Source organism: Macrobrachium rosenbergii, chromosome 14 (assembly GCF_040412425.1).
Source record: "Macrobrachium rosenbergii isolate ZJJX-2024 chromosome 14, ASM4041242v1, whole genome shotgun sequence".
NCBI classification, from domain to species: domain Eukaryota; kingdom Metazoa; phylum Arthropoda; class Malacostraca; order Decapoda; family Palaemonidae; genus Macrobrachium; species Macrobrachium rosenbergii.
Genome location: NC_089754.1, coordinates 44,671,253 through 44,679,770, shown reverse-complemented (window position 1 = coordinate 44,679,770; position 8,518 = coordinate 44,671,253). Strand labels below are relative to the sequence as shown.

The 8,518-nt window shown below is 32.9% G+C and overlaps 1 protein-coding gene across 7 annotated transcripts in view; it reads left to right on the top strand.

The window, feature by feature from the left end:
* The window catches only part of LOC136846050 (prostaglandin E2 receptor EP3 subtype-like), a 199,878-nt gene that overhangs the window by 181,362 nt on the left and 9,998 nt on the right, over window positions 1–8,518 (top strand). The window lies entirely within an intron of this gene.

Sequence of the window (8,518 nt, the reverse complement as noted above, 5' to 3'; positions counted from 1 at the left end):
GTTTAATTGCGAGTGCAGAGAGGAAGAGGCGTGGAAGGCTGCACCGAATTTGGGAGGCCACTGGCATTCCAGGTTAATGACTGAAGGCGAAGAAAGACGAGACGTATGGGGGGGAAAGGAGGAAACAGAGAGGAGGACATTGTCGATGAGGGAAGGAAACCGCTGCTGGTGATGTGGGCGGCGTTAACAGTCCACAGAAAAGGCGGCATTCGATCTGACACCCGAGGGAAGCTCTTCCAGGAAAGGGCGCCTTTCCTGGGAGGGAATGTTCATTCATTATTCGCGCCACTCGAGGAGAAAACACCGGGAAGTTAAAACCGCTCCTTTTTTTTTTATCACTTGAACTGTAGTTTTATTTACTCGAAGTGAGGAGAATCTGGTTAAAAGTAAATTGCGTGAACGAGCTGAATGCGAAGTTAAAGAGAAGGAATGTGCGTGTTATCTCTTTTTCCATTACGCCTGAAGTGAGACCGAACGAAATTCTATAACTACATTCGGGAAAGGTCTCTCGCTTATTTCAACTTTGCCACCGATGTTAGGTCATTTTCGTATTATCGACAATAAAACAGCCTTTAAATCGGCGTCATTTGCTTCTCCTTTGTCCTTCATTCTAAGAAATTAGCCTTGGTGTCTGATTGTATGAATAACACATGCATAGTGAGTTGACTTCCTGAATTGCGTTTGATACTTCCTTCGTATGAAACTTACAATGTCTGATATAACCGTTCACCCGAAGAAACTAATTCACATTCACACATAAACTGAATTATGTGGACATGCAAAATTTCTCTCTCTCTCTCTCTCTCTCTCTCTCTCTCTCTCTCTCTCTCTCTCTATATATATATATATATATATATATATATATATATATATATATATATATATATATATGTGTATATATATATATATATATATATATATATATATATATATGTGTGTGTGTGTGTGTGTGTGTGTGTTCTATTTGCATACCTCAGTGTTGTCATGAAAACCGCCAACGCAACTAGGTCGTGCTGCCTAAATACGTTGCAAACGTAATTAAATTCCACGTCATTTGTGTCTCCCCTAATACAACCCGTTATTCCTGTAAATGCCATTTCTTGATTCCTTTCATCAAGCATTCGTATCCAGTTATTGAATCTTTAATGATATCTGTAATCGCACAAAAGACATTCCGTTTCTCCCACCAACCAAACAGTGCAGTATCCGAGGAGACTGACAGAATTATCATTACCTTATCTGATCCTGGCTCAGGAAATAACCGGCTTGGAAAGGACCTCCTCACACGCCATGCCAATTCTCCAGAGGTTATCGGTATGAGGACTCTATGGCAGCTACACTGTTTACATTTTTTTTATCGTGTGCCTTTGCACTCGAATGGTTCTTGCCAGCTAAATAAGCCAAAAAGATTCCTTTTAACAGCATTGTGCATAAAGAGGCATGTAAGTTTTAATATGTATGGGAGGCAGTTGGATAGAAAAATGCGTGAAAGGATGGGCTGTTAACTAAGAAAATGAAGGAGAGACAATGAAATGATAAAATGCTTGATGGAGAGGCTATTGAATAACAGAGCGAAGAGGGCTGATGAATAACAAAATGGAGAGGGAATTGAAAAGCAAAATTCTTGAAGGAGAAGCTATTGCTTTCCAGAATGGAGAGGCAATTCAGTAGTAAAATGCTTGAAGGAAAGACTGTTAAATAACAGTGAAGGAGAGGCTATTGGATGACATAGTGAAAGAGAAGCTAGTAAATAACAGAATGAGGGAGAAGCTACTGAATAACACAGTGAGGGAGAGGCTATTAAATGACAGGGTGAAGGAGAGGCTATTGAATAAAAGAATGAATGTGAGGCATTTAAATAGCAAAATGCTTGAAGGGGAGGCTATTAAATAACAGAGTGAAGGAGAGGCTACTGAATGACAGAGTGAAAGGGAAGCTATTATTAAATAACAGAGTGAAGGAGAAGCTACTGAATAACAGTGAAAGAGAGACTATTGGAAGACAGAGTGAAGGAGAGGCTACTGAATAAAAGAATGAAGGAGAGGCTATTGAATGACAGAGTGAAGGAGAGGCTATTAAATAAAAGAATGAATGAGAGGCATTTAAATAGCAAAATGCTTGAAGGAGATGCTATTGAATAACAGAATGAAGAATAACAAAATGCGTAAAGGAAATTAAATAAAAAATACACGGAGAAAACTGAACAGCAAATTACGTGAATACAAGGAAATAGCAAAATGCCTAATAGGACAGAATCATAAATAGCAAAGAAAGCATTTGTGTGACAAAACGCGCAAATGTAGGGCAAATATATCTTTTTCATCTACACAGGACACACCTAGCAACTTACACGAAGAAGCAAATGATAAGTTACAATTACGGAAATAAAAGATATTGTAAGTAATGTAATTAATAGATGTTTCTTATTTTTCGTTGTTCGTCTTCACGACACCATTAGTTTCGTATTGGTATTAAAGTAAAGCGTATATTTACGAGTTTGTATCTAGACCGGGTATCGACAGAAAATGCACGAGAACTAAGGTAATGATAAATTCCACATAGTAATAAGGGGCGTTCAAGCACGGAAAAGCAAACGAGTAATAAAGTAATTAAGGAGAAAGATGGAAGAGGAATAAGTAAATTATTAGTATTAGAGGAATGGAAGTCAATTCATTTAGAAGTGCTACAGGTAGTAAAAGCTGTTTCTGAATTTTTTTTTTTATTTTAACTTTCGCAATCATATTTTATTCCAATACGCAGTTGGCAATTATGCCTATGTAAATGTAAATCGTGATCATGATCGATTAGTTTCGAGTCAAAAACATGACGTATGAACATGACTGATTAGTTTCGAGTAAAAAGCATGACGTATAATTATGATCGATTAGTTACGAGTCAAAAGCATGACGTACGATCATGATCGATTAGTTTCGAGTCAAAAGCATGACGTATTATTATGACTGATTAGTTTCGAGTCAAAAGCATGACGTATGATCATGATCGATTAATTTCAAGTCAAAAGCATGACGTAAATATACGCATAGAAGTTTCTGTTATGCCCGTTAGCATTTGGCTTATGGGCATGGGGACTGCAGACGCATCCCAAAAGACATCGCTTTCGTCTAAAGGGAAATGACACCATCTGGTAAAAAGTGGAGGTTTAGCGTATGACTAATGACCCCGTCCCGTAAGGAAGGTCATAATGAGGTAGGAAAATTTAAACTAGAATAATTTTTTTACAACCTATTGTTTAGCAACATAAAACTTTTATAAACATGAGTATAAATAAATATTCAGCTCACAGCAGTTTTGAATTAGTTTTACGGAGTAAATTCCCAAACACAAGTTATATTATGTTAAGATAACATAGGCAAAGTGATTTAGTGTATTTACTTATTCTATTTTTTTTATTTGACCAAATATACAAAACTCAAAAGAATCCCAGATGGAGGTTTAATGTTTTCAGGAAACTTGGTCCCAGTAATAATTCTACGGGTTAATCACACCCAATTTCATCTATATCTCTCGTCACTTTTTTTTTTTTTTTTTTTTTTTTATGGCCACTTCATTGCATTTACACACCTTATATTTTTCATTTATTTAATTCCATTTCTTTACTTTTTTGTCTGCGTTTCCAGGAATGGAGGTTCTCGTTTTTTTTTTTTAAATCACGTTTATGTACTTTGTATTGTAACAACTATGACCTCCAAAGTATTTGTGAGAAACAGGTCCTATTATCTCGATTAAATTTGCCTTGGAGATTCCCTATCCTTTATGACTGACGATAAATCTAACACTAATAATAATATTAATAATAATAATAATAATAATAATAATAATAATAATAATAATAATAATAATAACTCAAATTTCTCACACATATACATATATTTTTTACACACACATATATATATATATATATATATATATATATATACATATATATATATATATATATATATATATATATATATATATATATATATATATATATATATATATATATATAAACAAAATTAAATACCATCATAATGCAAAGGTACCAATCCGATATACAGCTACGACGTCAGAAAGCTCTCAGATGCAAAAGAAACAGAAAAAAAAAATCTTTAATTAAATGGCAATTCAGCACAGAGTGAAAAGTTTTCAGCGTTTCGGACGCTGGGATTACAGACTGCTAACGAACTCGGTGACAGTATCGGACGACATTAGAGTCTGGCTGAACTGTCCGTCAGGCTGAGAATTGTCTTGATTGCGAAGTCCCCGAATTTCGAAAAATTTGTCTGGTCATTTTTGGATTTAATTAAATATCTTTTGTATCTGTAGGGCCTTGTCAGGCAAGCTCACAGCAAGCTGGCTTGTTCAGTAGGAATTCATGAGTAATAATAATAATAATAATAATAATAATAACGTTGAAAAGAGCCAAGGAAAACAGAAGACTCAATATAAGATTAATTCGCAAGATACAGTCATTCTTTTTACATGACATGTTTAAGAGAAATTCTGCTTCCTTCTGATAATAATAATAATAATAATAATAATAATAATAATAATAATAATAATAATCCATCTGTAAAGCCGTCTATAGTAGTTGACAATTATCCCCGAAAAGAAATAAATTTTTGGCTATATTATTTAAATAGAAAAAAAAAAATGGGATCTTAACGAAGATTCAGAAGCTTGAAGCAGTCCGGATATGTCTTGTAAGATATTATTATTATTATTATTATTATTATTATTATTATTATTATTATTATTATTATTTTGGAAGGAGTCTTCCTGTAAGAGCAGTATAATAATATTATCGAACACGATAGCTGTCTCTACGTCACCCAGTTTTTGTAGTCTTCGCCACGAGTCAATATATATTTTCCCCTCAGCGGTTAGTTCTTATATCGGGTTTCTTAAGGTCATGTGAAGATGCCCTTTTGCGAAAAAAAAACTTTCAATGGCGACAGGAAATCTGATATACCAGCTGCCCATTGCGGGAAAAAGTATTCTATACCAATTGAATGGTGTGGAAACACCTACTAATATTATTATTATTATTATTATTATTATTATTATTATTATTATTATTATTATTATTGGTAGCAGTAATACAGCAGTAGTAGTAGTAATTTTTTAATATGCAAAAAATCTAAGTTTGAAAATTAACTAGGGGCTATCAAGTCTTTTTTTCCTTCCACTTTTAATTAGCGATTAACTGCAGATGGGAGTCTAGAGCCCTCAAAAGCTCTTAAATGTTTTTAAACCAGTTTGCGCATTTGATATCTCCAGCATTATTACTAGTAGTAGTATTACAAAAATATAAGCATTCGCAAACATCTGAAAAGAAAATAAAGTTTAAGAACTAAATTGCCTTCTTGCAATGTTAGCTCTTTTTGTCGATGATTTAATTATTCCTTTTTTATTGTTTATCTTTTTTATTTGTTTTAAGTAACAGGAAATTAACACTCAACCTTCCTGCCAGGCAGTCTCGCAGAGCTTATTGGAATTCGTTTCGCTTTTGTTCTACGCTTCATGACACGAAGCATTTTGGGGGATTACATATTATTCTGTGCATTTTGGCTTTTAATCTCTCGAACAAATTCTCTCTCTCTCTCTCTCTCTCTCTCTCTCTCTCTCTCTCTCTCTCTCTCTCTCTCTCTCTCTCTAGGGTCACACTAAAGCCCAACAGATATATAGGGTTTTTTTAGCAGACGTGCCACATTTCTATCTGTAATTTACCATCGTTATACCATTAAAATTGTCTTTCTTTAGTAAAAATAAATTATTTATAATAAAATTGTCTTTCTTTGGTAAAAATAAATAAAAAAATTAATGTGACGAGTTACTGGAATTAAATCTGTTAGTCACTCATAAAATCAAATTTTGTCTCTCTAAATTGCATGAATGACTTTCTGAGCTTTATAACATCAATAAGGATCTGTTTTCATCTGATGTCTTGATTCGTGTGAGAGCACACTGGACAATTTTCTATATCACTGGACGCTTCCATTTTTATTGAAGCTGTCCAAGCAGTGAATATATCTTTATACTTAATTTGAAACTCTAAAAAAAAGGGAATGTCATGGTAATCTGGAGACAGCAACCAGTCAAATGATAGGCGATCTACCACTAAACAGGGAAATTCACATACTTTCCAATAAAGCTATTTTCTCGTTATACTTCAAGATTAGCCTAAACGAAAAATATCGAGTATTTAGTAATTAATCATTGTATTTATAGATTAAATTATTCCACGTATTCCTTAAAAGTTTATTGTAAATTCTTGCGACGAATTCTCCCGATTTCTAAATCTCGACAAATTTGTCTGAGGCAAGTGTATATAGAAACCTACTAGTAACTCAACCCCAAAAGCAAACAGTATCAGAACGCAAATGCCACGGACAACCACACCGTCACGTTTCAAGCATTAATAAAAAGCTGAGGAAAAAAATGCTTGGTTATTTTGAAATTTTTTTCGATCTCTACAGTTCCCCCTGTTTTCATTTTAATTGTAACTTATAACTGCTGCTTTAAACACTGTTTTTGCTCTTAATTTTCTTTTATCTATACTATTTATTTTTCGGTATGGTGACCCAGTGCCACTCAAACATGGCACAATAAGTCTATCACATTGATTTTTCGGATAAGGCTGCTATATCAGCGTTCATACCACCATAAGTGGTCACTGAAGGATATGGTTGTATTCGACTCACCCATGCAAAAGCACAATCATTCACACAAGCTCATAAACACAGGAATTATAATAATATATATATATATATATATAGGATATTATATATATATATATATATATATATATATATATATATATATATATATACATATAATATATATATATATATATATATATATATATATATATATATATATATATATATATATATATAAATTCATATATATATACACACACACAATACAAGGCTGCAAAATACACAAAATTTACAAATTAAAAACACTCAGTAAAACGACACATACAAAAGTTAAAATCACAAAAACGCTAAAAAACTATATGAAAACAAAGTAAAAAAAAAGTTAAATAAAAGCATAAAAAGTTAAAAGAACTCTAAGGCTATTATTTAACTCTAAGAAGCTAAAAAAATATATATACATACACATATATTTCGGTTGCGTGCGCGCATGCGTGGGCAGACACATACTGTACATCACACGCAACTGTAGGAAACAAACTTTATCGTATGCCCATTAGCCGGAATGTCCGCTTGTCACCACCACTCCTCTCGAGGCCAATACAACGAATCGGAGAGTTTCGCTGGAGAGATCTCCTTGGAAATGTCCGTGCGTCATACCTGGGCTTGTAGGATCCTCTAGGATCCTCTCAGGTGAGAGGGCGGTGGTCACTAATTGCCTTTGCGAGGGGGCGGCATACAAGATATTGCCTGTGTCTTTGGTGAAGGAAAGGCTCTTTTTTTATGCAAATGCCTCTTTTTCTTTCCCGTGGGTCACTCTTGTGTAACTTTTATCTCTTCTTTTTTTTCATGGGTTCACTTTTCGTTGAATGTTTGATTCTGTTCGCTTGGTTTTTTGTAACTTTTTGGTAACTTTCTATTATTTTGTATATTTTTTTGTTAAAACTAGAGTCACTTTTCGAATACTTTATCATTTATTTTTTCCAGTCACTTTTTGGTAATTGCAATCTTTATTCGTTTGGCACATTTTGGTAACATTTTATCCACATTCTTAATCTTTGGCCAGTTGAGAACTTTCCGTGTTCTTATTCTTAGGTCACTTTTAGCTAACCAAACTTTTATAGTAAGTTGTAGTCTATTTCCTTCCTTTAACTTTTTGTTAATTTTTTCCCTTTCTCTTTGTAGTAACCTTTCAATATCTTCTTGGGTAACCATTTTTTTTTCTTTTTTTGCGTAAGAAAATGGCCTTAGGCTACCCATCCATTTGGACTCCACTCAAAAATACGTAATTGTTATTTCCGACATAACGTTTGTAAACGTTGGGCTGAAATGGATCTGTGGGTGCCCGTGTACAACACAGGATGTTGCCAGTGCGCGTCCGGGTATCAAATGATTGTAGACATAAATAAGGGGATATTGGTTGTGGGATTAGATTACATACTTAAGAAAATAGTTTAGACAAGGAGCAAAGATTTATTATATCTATATCTGTCTATCTATTTACATACACACACACACACACACACATATGTATATATATATATATATATATATATATATATATATATATATATATATATATATATATATATATATATATATATATATATATATATATATATATATATATATCTGTGCACATTTTCTTTCTTATTGAAGTCAATGGCATTACTGTCTTTTATTTAGATATAAAATCTTCAGGAAGCTATCAGGAATAATGAAAAATTATCACGTGTTTTTCCATTTACTATATGTATGTATATATATATATATATATATATATATATATATATATATATATATATATATATATATATAGACATATATTGTTGTATATATAAAATGCATAAATATATATA